This window comes from Bactrocera oleae, chromosome 6, assembly GCF_042242935.1.
Source record: "Bactrocera oleae isolate idBacOlea1 chromosome 6, idBacOlea1, whole genome shotgun sequence".
Classification (NCBI taxonomy): Eukaryota; Metazoa; Arthropoda; class Insecta; order Diptera; family Tephritidae; genus Bactrocera; species Bactrocera oleae.
The window spans coordinates 7,624,333-7,629,357 of record NC_091540.1 but is presented as its reverse complement, the minus strand read 5'-3'; the positions used below and the strand labels follow the sequence as shown (position 1 = coordinate 7,629,357).

Here is a 5,025-nt window from a genome sequence, read left to right as displayed (position 1 = left end):
AAAATTAAGGGACTATCGATTTACCGAGTAACGAAGTACCAGCCTGGCAAGCTTGATAATTTTTTCGTTACTACTCGCTACAAAATAATTTTAGACAATTATTTTAAAAGTAAGTATTTAATAATGCCCAAAAGTTATAAGAAGTATCAACTTGGATAAAATTAATTTAGAACATCGAGCAAAACAAAAAAAAACGTTGAGCCGAAAAACGTCATTAGAGTAAAAATAATAAAATATTTTCAAATAGAAACACGAATAATTTGCTAAAACTCTTTAATACAAACAACAAGGCAAAAACAAACAGAAGAATATGTGTTGGTAAGGACAAAGTCTTGATTCTTTATATTGCTTAAAATATATATATAATACTTTCAAAGTGTTTCTCCAATAATGAGTACACTTTTTGCACGTTCTCTTTCAGCGGCTGCAGATACAACGTGTTTTGTGCCACCGCCTGCATTGTGATCATCGCCTTAATAATTTTCTTAACAATTTGCTTTGGAGCTTTTGTTTTTCACAAAAGTCCAGATGCCGATAAAGAAAACTCGGTTATGCAAGAATTGATGAGCTTTATTTTGAGGCCTTTCACAGGTTGATATGCGAATGTTATTTCTAAGATAGAATAATTACAGTTATTAAAATTGCGTTATAATTCAATTAATATGTTTATTAGAATATAAATATAAAGATTTAAAGCTATTGGAGTTAAACGCATTGGTTATTGTATTCTATATAATAAATTAAGATTTTCAAGAAGAAGTTTAATAGTTTTCAAACATGAATTTTATAAATCGTCTGCGAATTAAATATTGTTGTCATAAGACGAGTGAAAAAATCACACAACGTTTGAGCGCCTAAGTTTATACAGAGTTTTTTAAGTATGCAATTGCTGGTTCATTTTTGATTTGCGTTTTGATTTCATTTGAATTTGTGTAGATGAAGTTTTCTCATCTAATTTCTTGTGCTCCGCTATTCTAATTTCTGACACGCTGTTAGATGAAACAACTTAGGGTTAATTCATAATAATGTAAAATATAATTTTCGAAATGTAATTTTTCGAAACATGTGCCTCACTTTTTTCGTAAAGTTAACCATGAAGTTTACAGGCAAATCTGAAAAGCTAATGAAATATTTTTCATTCGTGTAATATACATAAGGCACATTGTAATTGAAACATTTAGTCGCTGATATCTAAAAACTATTGAGATCAAAAGAGTTATTTAAACGTATAATAAAACTCATTTTAACAAAGAGCAATAAAAATGTATGGCGTATTATGTGAACGTCTCAAGGGTTCAGTAATGGTTGTGCGCTGGTAAATAACTATTTTCAAAAGTTGGCGAAACTACAAATGAGTGTAGAGGATACTCATACTCTATTCCATTTGACATTACGATAGATTTGTGCTTCGTCTATATTTCGATCAGTTATAGAGATGGTGTTTTAAATATCTTCCATCTCAGGGTTTTCTTATAGAATATTCATCTGCCATTAAGGCGTACGAAAAATACAATTAATTTTGGGCTCGCTAGACCCAAAACGTTTCTCTTTATTAAGAACATATATTGTAATATAAATACACTCCAGCTAAACCCAGGTTCTCTATGTCACCGTCTGTAACTCCGTACACCCAGTGTTCGAAAATTGTTTGGATCTTTATTGTATTGTACACCAGAGCCTTGTGGTAGCCGTTTTTATACGACTTTCTCAACATCACTCTTTTATATTTTTATTTTATAGTTTTTGTTGAAATGGATTTCAAAAACATCTCTGATATTCATATGCATCATCAAGTGATTGCTTAAATATGTTATTGCTAACTATATTTCTTCCAGCTGCTGCCAATGTGCCTTAACTATCTGTCTCAGCATATTTCGTACAGTTCTCATATTGTTGTTGTTATTGCTGACTCTGATTCAAAAATGAATGATTAAGGAGAGGGTAAATGCTGCCCTGGTAAGTTTTAAAGGCTTTTTCTAGCAATACTATTAAAAGGATTTTGTTGAGTATTTCATAACATCACATATAAAACTTAAAATTTCGATATCTTGTCCTCGCGAATAAAGTTAATATCGACGTTAAATTTTTATACGAACTTTGATCGCATCTTTTATAGATAAGTTTATATGCAAAAATATCTCTTTACTAGATGAGAAGTTCTCATTTCAAGAGAGGCATTAGGTGAGGTGAGGTGAGGTTGAAAAGATACAGACTCTGGTGAGTTGTTCGGAAAAAGGATTACAATTGTTTTGAAGCTAAGATCCAGTAGAATGAAAAGCATATAATGTTTGCGAATACATATATTGTTAGTCAAAGAACTAGATGAGCAAAATGAGATTACGCTCCGAGTCACTGCTCATTTACCACAACATATTGTATTTTATAGAAATTTTTTCTAATTTTCTACAAAGTAATGCTTAAATTTTAATCAAGACGTATTAAGCGTAAAGTCAGAACACAGAGTACGTTTAAAATCATTTTATTGATATTACGCAATAAATATGTACAAATAGAGTTTTTCGGAAATAATTTTTTAACTTACTGGGAGCATTGCAATATGTTTCGAAAATATGTTAACTGAAATATTTTATATTTTTTGCCTGCCGAAAAAACAATGTCTATTTTAATATAAAGCGAATAGTGATAAAGAAATATAGATACCAAGAAATTAAACCAAGCACGGAATGTGCAAGTAAGAATATCTAAAAACTGTTTTGACGCTAAGCATTTAGATACAGTCTATATAAGTGAGCTAAAATGATATTTACGGCGGATTTATTGATTGAATTGAGATTACATATGCTCAAACAAACCAAAGCATAAAGAGTACATATGCTCAAACAAACCAAAGCATAAAGATTACCGTTTAAAAAAGCGTTCGATTCTCAGACATCATGAGAACTTTCTACATAGACTAGTACAATTGTTGGTGGATTTGAATGGATCCAACCAATTTCAGTATTTTGTCGTTCTTAAGCCGAAATTTGTTTAAGTTGTATGATTGTACGGTAGTCCTTAATGGTTAATGCTTAGATAATATATATCTCTATTAACTCTATTGATTGACTCTATGGATTAAATAATGGCTATAAATATCACTTTTGGTACCTAAAATATTTTTTTTTATATAATTAAAAGTTTACCAATATGTTTTATACGTTTTGTAACGATTGTCTTGGAAATGTTATATAAACAATATCCGGCCTGTGTAACTAACCGAACTTTTCCAGATTTTGCCTGTGGTTGGTTTGTACATTTGTCGTCCTGTTAATGCTGTTCGTGGCCATGCAGTTTATTGGCATTGTGGAACATAAAGAGAACGAGAATGTTGTGAGAGAATTCTTTAAGTATATATCGAGCGCTATGAAAGCTTATTTATAATTTGTCAAATATAAAAATTATATTTAATATTTATGAGTTTGTTTTATGTTCTACTTATATATAGTATATGAATATATACAATATGTACAATTGATAAATAAATGTTAAGTGCATGAAACAAAAAGCCTCTATTTGTCGAAGGTTCATTAGAAGAGTTGTTAAAATACAACACAGGATGGTGAATAAAATTGTTAGACGCCCAGAAAATAGATTCTCACTAATGCTAGTGGTATATATCCTACCATAATTTCAACGAAACGAACTGAAAACAAAAAGGCATATAATAAGAGATAGATGCTTCTAGGATACAAATCAATACGTTAGCGTTTTAATCTATACATAGGAAACGGGTTTAAAAGCAATTCAAATATTAAGTGCATGCAAAGCAAGTCTTTATAAAAATATTATGCAAAAAAGCAAATTGAAAATATTCAACTTACAGCTTTGATCGATATCAGCTATATAGTCACCTAAAACTTTATATGCGTTTTTCCCGAAGCTGTGTTTTCAAAGTCGGTTGTCAAGATTTCTCACGAGCTACTTAACCGATTAAATTAAATTTGCATGTTTTTATAAAAACGTCTGCAAAAATACAATATTCACTTTGTTTGTTTTTTCTCATCCTAAAATTTAGTTAATGATCTTAAAAACGTATTTTTTTCCTTATTACTTTTAATAATAATGTCAGAAATTCTGCTGCGAACGCGGAAGCACCTTTTTTCCGAGGGACTGCCAGAAATGACGTCGTAATGACCGAGTTTTTTATAATTTCCCTTCAAAAACTCACAAAATCTGTAGCAAGTATGTATCTGCGGAATAAAAAAAAGTTTGAATAAAATATTTCATTTTTTATAAAAAAAAAAAATTGAAAATAGGGTGTTTTTTGCTCAACGAAACCCATGTAACCCCTTAAGCTGAAAGTCAATGGATATAGAGTGAATTAATGTCTATTGATAAGTTCTTTTGAAAAGGCACAAAAAAAATTCTAAAGCATATTTGTTGTTTTTTTACCTTTTATTACATTTTTACTATGAAATTTGGGTACGTTTTAATATGTTATAGTTTGGACAGGTACTTATAAAATTATGTACTGCTAACAATGTTTAAAGGAAAGCGTATGCACTTTATTTGCACACTAGTGGAAACCTTTTTGTGGTGTATGTACATATTTATTTTATTAAAGGACAATGTTCTTACCTGCTACTAGTTACTAGTACTTAAATCGCCTGGATCTTCTTTAATGTAAAGTATAAATATCGGACACTGCCGAGTACGATCAGTTCGTATGTAGCTTTGAATGACTACACTCGTACGAGAGCTTGCAATATTTTTAATTGTTTCTTTACATACAATCCTCAATATTACACAACTATAATGGCAATGCATAATGCAGTTTTGAGCAACAAATTCTCAGATGATAGTATAAGCATTCACAGTTCCATTAGTGAGAAGAGCTTACATAACAACGTAAAACCGAAGCATGAGCAGCAGTTGGCGTTACATACTGATGTTCCAAAAGTATTGAAGACAATTGAAGAATTGCGAAACAAATTAAGATACTTGCAATTTATTGAATGTGTGCACTTTCATAAGATCGAAACTAGAACTTCTACAATACCTTTGGAGCCGGAAGATCCATTGAGT

The 5,025-nt window shown here is 30.5% G+C and overlaps 2 long non-coding RNA genes across 2 annotated transcripts; one reads left to right on the top strand and one right to left on the bottom strand.

Annotated features, from left to right (window-relative positions):
* Positions 1 to 256: 256 nt before the first annotated feature.
* Positions 257 to 3,231, bottom strand: LOC138857859 (uncharacterized). The gene is made up of 2 exons (XR_011397069.1): positions 3,144 to 3,231; positions 257 to 612 (listed from the first exon to the last, which is right to left on the bottom strand). It is a non-coding gene; the product is annotated as an uncharacterized lncRNA (long non-coding RNA).
* On the top strand, positions 2,298 to 3,410 carry LOC118680054 (uncharacterized). The gene is made up of 2 exons (XR_004975558.2): positions 2,298 to 2,692; positions 3,231 to 3,410. It is a non-coding gene; the product is annotated as an uncharacterized lncRNA (long non-coding RNA).
* Positions 3,411 to 5,025: the final 1,615 nt, after the last annotated feature.